Below are 8332 nucleotides of genomic sequence, written 5' to 3'. Positions count from 1 at the left end.
GTCTGGAGATTGGGCTGGCCATGACAGGGTCGTGATCTGGTGGTCCTCAATCCACACCTTGATTGACCTGGCTGTGTGGCATGGAGCATTGTCCTGCTGGAAAAAATAATCCTCAGAGTTAGGGAACATTGTCAGAGCAGAAGGAAGCAAATTTTCTTCCAGGATAACCTTGTACATGGCTTGATTCATGCATCCTTCACCAAGACGAATCTGCCCGATTGCAGCCTTGCTGAAGCACCCCCAGATCATCACCGATCCTACTCCAAATTTCACAGTGGGCATGAGTCACTGTGGCTTGCAGGCCTCTCCAGGTCTCTGTCTAACAATCAGACAACCAGGTGAAGGATCGGTGATGATCTGGGGTGCTGCCCGATCTGGGGGTGCTGATTAATTGTTTATTTTACCATACTTCAATGCAGTGGTAATTTAGTATTCAATTATCACTCTACATCAGGAGTCTGGTTTAATAGTAAAATAAAATATTTGGAAATGAGAGATTCTAAAAGCTTATTTTAATGTTTGCCGCAAAGTGGACCAAGTTGTTTTCTCAAAACATTATCAACCTGTTTACCTTATGGGTCATGATGTGGGTCTCGTCAATGGTTTGACTGGCATCCCATTCAGCATACAACTGAATAAAACAGGCTGCATGACACTGATAAATGATTACTGCCAGAGTAACATTCACATACAGCTGTGAGGGACTTCATCATTTTACAGATAACACAAAGAACAAACATTTTCCTCTCTCACTTGGTTTTGCTTGCGTGTCCCCTCCGTGTGCAAATGATGCGAAGATCTATTGGGATTTTAATAAAGTTCATCACTGAAAAGGTTTGCTCGCAGACTTGGCACTAAACAGCACACACAGCCTCACGAATGGACACGGAGTGGCTGCATCACGCTTTTCTTCAAGTTGAATATTGCACTACTGAGCGCTACATTTTTTTTTAGAAGAAGAGAGAGCGCACACACTTGCATACGTGGTTGCCAGATTGCATATTAAAAGCTTGTGGGTGCGTGATAGGTCCCAAAGCCGGATAAATGAAAGATCTAATAAAAAAACCTTCATGATAAATCGACCCTTGGGCAGTAGTCTGTCCTGGTCTGCAATTGAGGGTGCTCTAAGGTTCGTATGAGGGTGCTTAGCATGAATGCTTTAGACTACAGTCCTAACCATGGTCTCTTTTAAAAGAAGACACTTAGGAGTTTTTTGGTGAAGTGAAAGCAAGCAGCAATATAACTGAAATTAAAACAACATTATATAGAATCTTGAGTTTATTTTAAAGAAAATACACTGCACTTAACTTGCACTAAACTTAAATAAACCAAGCAAAAACGGCCCACAGTATCCGTGCCAATTAAGAGGTTCTAAATAAGCTATTTCAAAGTAGGGGACACCAGGTATGGTTGTAAAACGTTTTGCTTCAGCACCTTTAACTCACTGAATTTTTGAGCTAGAGTTCTCAAAATTTTATACAAAGTACTTACATTTATTTACTAGAAATGTCACCAATTAAAACCTTTGCAAGAACATCACAGACCTCATGAGTTGATATCAAATACATGGTGTTCATTTGTTACAACCTACCCCACTACCGGGGTAGGTTGTAACACATGCTGGGGTAGGTTGTAACAGTTAGACAAAAGAAGCAAAAACAGAGGCCACACCATGCAATATGTTTCAAAAACAGGTTTAATTAAATAAAATAACATTTCAGAACAATGTCTCTCTCTCTGTGACAGACCATAACTCAAATCCACTTTTTATTTGACTCAGGAATGTGTGTGTGTGTGTTTCTTAATGGGGTGTATGCTTAATGAACCCTCTGCTACAATGTACCTGTGTAAAGAACATGTAGGTCTAATAAAAAAACAATGTCAATGCATGTGTATGTGTCTATGTGTGTATATTCTTAATAAGAGTCAAAATGGTGACAAATGAATGTTGGTAACCCTGGAGTGCTGGCTTGGTGGGCCCAGAGACTGCACAGGGCACATTTTACTCACACTTCGTTTGGCTTTGAGTTGCCAAATGGGTGCCTGGCTCATCTGGAGCACAGGACATGGTGACATCATGAATTGCAGAGGAGCATGAAGTAACCAGGTGAGCTGGAGGAGAGGATGCAGTCGCCAGGTGAGCTGGAGGAGAGTGCGACTGGAAAGCTCCAGATGTCAATGACGTACCTGGGTCTGGACGGTCAGTGACTTGTAAGGGTGCATAGTCACACTCCTCAAAAATGTCAGGATTGAAGGGCCAAATACTTGTGGATTGGAAACCAGCTTGAATGTTAATGGGTTTTGAATAGGCATTTTGTAAAATTATTAAAATAAAGAAAATTTTCTTAGTTGAAAGTAAGGGGATGGTTGTAAAACTTTGTTACACACTGTCAGCCATTGTTTAGCTAGCTGTATTAGCACAGTGGTTTAAAATTAGCAGGGAAAAATGTATCACAATTTGACAGAGAAACTACAATTTAATCTAATATAAGTCATATGATTTTATCTGTAATAGTATTCGTTGTAAACAAAATATAGTCTTGGTCAAAAAATTTACTTTCTTACCTCAAAATCCGTTTTTTTCACAATAAAATTAGCATGTGCTTGTTTCCAGCCTTGAGCACCACCGTGTGGGATCAGAGAGGAAGTGGAAAAACACTGAAATGATCATTTAACTACTATCTTATCCCTGATTGGTGGAACTAGTGGCGTTACAACTCTCCCCATGTTACAACCATACCCGGTCTCCCCTAGTAAATAAACATCAATGGCTGACATGAGCAGTCCTTAAATTGTAATTCTTACCTTTATATTGCTCTTTTTTTTCTGCTCCTCTTCTTTGTTGCTTCCTGCCTTGTGCACTTGATAATTTGGTTCTTTTTCACTCATTTTGTCCACATATGATAAGGATCCGATTTTAATATAATCGCGTAGCGCTAGTGCTCAATATATGGGTAGAGGGGTGCACAGTGGACACGAGAGGGTGCACATCCTAAAAAAAAAAAAAAACCTGTCATTTTGTGCCCTCAGTAGTGTGCCGTGAAAGATTGTCAGGTGTGCCGTGGAAAATGATCAGATTCCACAAAATAAATCAGGGCTCCGGATTGAGACAAATTTTTCAACCATTTTTCCTAACAGTGCGATTAAACTTTGCAAGAGGTCGCGTTGGTGCGACTATAAATTTGGCTGACTCTCTGATTGTGCTCTGTCGTTTTTTGTTCCGTATGAGAAATATCAAACGGCAAACGTTCCAAATGAGAAAGGAAACAACTTTACCCGGATCAGTCAGCGCAGAGACGTGCATTTACACGTGGACCGGTCTCGAGCGCTCAGCCATGCAGATTATCATAAACAGAGCTGTGAGAAGCACGGGCTGGGTCACGAATTCAGCATTGATTGTTTGTTTAAAACCTCTATGAAAGCTCATAGTGTGTCGATGATTAAACCAGTTTAAAATTGTATTAAATGGCCCCAACATTCCAAACAGCACTGAAAAGGAATAAAGGAGAAATCTGCACAATGAACAGACAGAAATTGTGAAAGAGTGGTTCAGGGAGCATGAGGAATCATTTTCACACATGAATTGGCCACCACAGAGTCCTGACCTTAACCTCATTGAAAGTCTTTGGGATGTGCTGGAGAAGACTTTACGGGCTGGGTCACGAATTCAGCATTGATTATTCGTTTAAAACCTCTATGAAAGCTCATAGTGTGTCGATGATTAAACCAGTTTAAATTTTTATTAAATGGCCCCAACATTCCAAACAGCACTGAAAAGGAATAAAGGAGAAATCTGCACAATGAACAGACAGAAATTGTGAGGTTTCAATCCACACATCACAGATATTCAAAAGAATATTTACCATGAACTCATTTCAATATAGTAGTGAGAGAATACAATTTAATTTCTGGATGTGTTTTACTTACGAAAAATGCCATAATTTGTTTTATGGTTACTGCTAATCATGGTTTTACTTTTGGTTACTATGATCTTATTGCAAATGCCACAGTGAAAACTATGGATACAATGAAACTTTCCTTATGTGTAAAATCTTTTCTAATGCCCTCTGATTGTAGAAAAAGGCTTTGTTTGTCTTCAGATGACTGTATTTTAATCATCAAGATCCTGATAAAAAGAAAGAAACCGTAAAATATTTTTTTTTTCTTTCAGTTGGACCAGTGCGACCATTTGAAGAATTTAACACCGGTGTTACCACTCTTAAATGTTAGTCTGGAGCCATGTAAATAAATAGCTAAATAAAAAATGATATGCTGTGGCATTGCAAGAATTAATTTGCAAGAACAAATCTAAAAATAAGAAAAGATGCAAATTTGTTGTTTTATTCATTACCCAATTAGCACTCTTGCTACCTGTGATCTCATTATACACCGTACCTACGTGACTTGAGTTTTTTGCATAACCGAATTTCAAACATTACGAGTAAACACGCAACTAAAGTGGACAGAAAACATGGAAGTTCTTGAAAAGGAAAACTGTCAACGATGGTTATGTGGGACAGTGGGATAGAGGTGTGCCATGGGATTTGTTTAATTGTAAAAAGTGTGCCGTGGCAGAAAAAAGGTTAGGAAACACTGATTTAGAGCTAGTTATATGGTTATTGAGCTATGTGGCTGTATTGTGTGATTTAATTTTAGTTTATTCTAATTTTACATTTATTTAATTCTTTGAGATAGTGATATCTTTTGCAATGAAGTCCTGCTGGAAAAAAAAAAAAAACCCCAATAAAACAACAATATAAGGGTGTGTACAGTGTTATAATGTATAGTGCATTACTTTTTCATTCAAAAAGTTCACCTGATTATTAATAAATAAATACGCTTTGAAATTATTTCAATATTTTGATGTTGTGATATACCCTGCTAAATGTAACCATTGACATTTCAGAAGGAAGCACCCAAAACAGTCTTAATTATCAGTGCGAGTGAATCATAACTACACGTAAATCCTAAACTACAGTGTAAATGCTGAGTTGTGACATTTTTATTTTCAATACAGAGTGTATGCAGCTGTCACGTGACAAATGAACAAAACATCAGTCAGACCAAGACCCAGTCAAGTGAATTAAATTAGTCAAAGACACATGTCAAAGAACATAAATCATACAAAAGGGGATGCATCATGAGAGAAAAATAAATTACAATTTATCAAACCAATTTAAGTCAAGTCAATAATATTGGATTTTCTCATAGGTTGTGTACTTTTGTATATTTTTTGAAGAGAGGATAAAAGTTGTAAATCCATTGTAAACAGTTTAGGACTGGGTTTGAATTTAAGGAATCGTATGCTTTATTAATGTGTTTTCCCCATCATACAGATAAATTTGAAAGCATTAACTAACTCTTTATCACCAGATTCAATGTTATGGAAAAGACCCATCATGACAGAAATATTCACAAAGTTATAAATTTTTGAACTGCGATGCACCTCACTAATCTCTGCCTGCATCACCTTGTTCTAATGATGGACATCACTCTTATAATGGAATACATTGACTATCAATTAATTGCCATCAAAACCCTTCATCAGCCAACTAACAAGGACAGTGCATCTATGTGAACTTCTGCAGTTAATCCAGGATGAACTTCAAAGACATTAGTCATTAATCTACAGTTCATACAAAATCTTTGTTTAAACACTAGCCCTTACCACTTACTTAGTTTAATCATTTTAAACCATGACCTGCACTATACATAAGTAATACTGGCATTATATTCATGATGTTAGCCACAGGGGGACTGCCCCCCACAATGAGCCTGGTTTCTCCCAAGGTTATTTTTCTCCATTAACCAACATCTTATGGAGTTTTGTGTTCCTTGCCACAGTTACCTTCAGCTTGCTTACTGGGGTTCTAAATATAATTATTATTTAATTACTTATTTTTAAACACATTTCACAATCGTATTTAATCAAACTACATAATAATGACTCTAAGACATTATAGATATTACAGTTTCATTTTCTGTTAATGCATGATTTTCTGTAAAACTGCTTTGAAATTATGAGTGTTGTGAAAGGCGCTATACAAATAAAATTACTTGACTTGACTTGACATCAGAAACGCTTTGTGTAACTGTAAGGGGAAAAAAACACCTTACTAACCGCTTGTATGTAAGTAAGTTTGGGAGTATAAACTCATTTCTTTTTCCTGCAAAAAGCTGATGCGGCTGTCCTGTGTCAAATGAACGAAAGACTCATACCCGAAGACTCAGAAGGTTAACTATTCATTTCTGTTTCCTGTACAGAGCCTATGACTGTGTCTCGTTTGGAAGGCTGCATGCTAGGTAGGATGCATCCTTTGAAGGCTGCAGTATACCGAGTGTCCTCCTCTAAACAAGTCTCATTTAAATTAGACGGCCTTTGTAAGACAAACGGAAATGGAACGTAACATGGTTGCTATGACAGCACGCCACACTTTAACAAGCGTGAGCGCTTTGAGTGAGAAAGTAACAAAGTCCCTTTATAAGGGAATGTATGAGGTAAATTTTAGGAGAGTTATAATGATGTAGAGAGAAAAGAAAATAGATTTTACAGGTGTACTTTTAGTCTAATACTTTATTTTAATTATATATTAATATAATTATACATATTATATACTCTGCACCCATCTACTGAGGTACTTCAACTTGGGAATTAACATTACTTGCATTTGAACATCATAGTTATGGGCAAATTGGCGTAATTCTTTTTAGACATTTCTGTTGAAGCAAAGAATTGTGGGTTGTGAGTGCCCACGAAGGATACACCTCATGCATCCTCAGAATTCCCGTGAAAGAAGGTCACATTCGAAGGCTGCATTCGAAGTGTCCTACTGGCTTTTCTGAAACGTGACAGCCTCGATGATGTATGCGGCCGATAAATGAGACCCCCGGAGGACACAGCCTTCAAAACGAGACACAGCCTATGGGTCTGTCAAGTGTCAAATTAACGAATCACTCTCTAAGACTACTCGTTCTTCTGAGTCATATAAAAGATTTGTTCAAAATGAATGAATCGTTCATGAATGACCCATCACCAAAAGAGAAAGAGAGATTTTAGCCAGTCAACATCACGTTCTTATGAAACAGCGATGTACAACCAACCAACATTTATTTAATGCCAACTACAGTTCCACTCAATACCTAGGCAGTTCCAGACAAAAAAAAAAAAAAAAAATTAATACTTTTTAAATTAAAATTAAATTAGTTCAAAGTCATCATTTTAAACCAAGCAGTTCGAAGGTTATTTGAAGAAATATAAATCTATCAAAAATCTTTTAATACATTTTTTCCCTAGTGTCCATAGATGATACACGAGAAATTTCATGCAAATCGGGCTTACGGACAAGGAGGAGTTTGAAAAGTATTTTTTAAATAAAATTCCAAATGGCAGAAAATCTAGTCCGGTGGAAATTGAAACCATGGTGTGCATTTGACTCGGTATGAGCCAAAAAAAAAAAATATATATATATATATATTTTTTTTTTTTTATTGTAGGCCTTATGGTTCAACAGTTATGAACATAAACATAAGTGAAAATTTGAACAGTTGGTGGCGCTAGAGGGTTTGAGTTAGATACCCCAAATTTAGGTCAGTTACAGTTCAGAGTGTCTTCTATCAGTGTGACAAGTTTCATAACTTTCCTATGTACAGTTCTATGGGCTGCCATAGACTTAAAGACAGAAAAAAAAAATACAAATAAAAAATTAAGAAGAATAAGAAAACTGAAAAATTTGGGAAAATATGGGGTGGACATGTTTTCTTTAGTGCTGGCTCAAGTAAGAGTAGGGGAGTCATTATACTGATAAATAAACATCTACAATTCAAATGTCTCAAACAGATTAAAGATAAAGTAGGAAGAGTCATTATTGTTTTAGCAGAAATTCAGGGGCAAAGTCTTATTTTGGCTAATATTTACGCACCTAACGCTGATGATCAGGGCTTTTTTATAGATCTTAAAGGGATGTTGCAAGCCACTGACACCCTTCAAGATATAATATTGGGAGGAGACTTTAATCTTTTCATGGACTCAGTCCTTGATCATAGTGAAGCAAAAGTGTGTAAGCCCCCTAGAGCAACACTGATGCTTCACAGGATGTGTAAAAATCTTAGTCTTACAGATATTTGGAGACTTTTGAACCCATCTGGTAGGGATTATACATTTTTTTCATCAGTCCATAAGATTTATTCTAGAATAGATTTTTTTTATATATTTAAGTCCCTCATTTCATCTGTTGTTGATTGTTCAGTTGGAAACATCTTAGTCTCAGATCATGCTCTGGTGAGTTTAGAGGTGTTGCCACATCCGGAGAAAAAGAGATCATATAGTTGGCGC

The sequence above is a fragment of the Myxocyprinus asiaticus genome, chromosome 18 (assembly GCF_019703515.2).
Source record: "Myxocyprinus asiaticus isolate MX2 ecotype Aquarium Trade chromosome 18, UBuf_Myxa_2, whole genome shotgun sequence".
Classification (NCBI taxonomy): domain Eukaryota; kingdom Metazoa; phylum Chordata; class Actinopteri; order Cypriniformes; family Catostomidae; genus Myxocyprinus; species Myxocyprinus asiaticus.
This window is presented reverse-complemented; position numbering follows the sequence as displayed.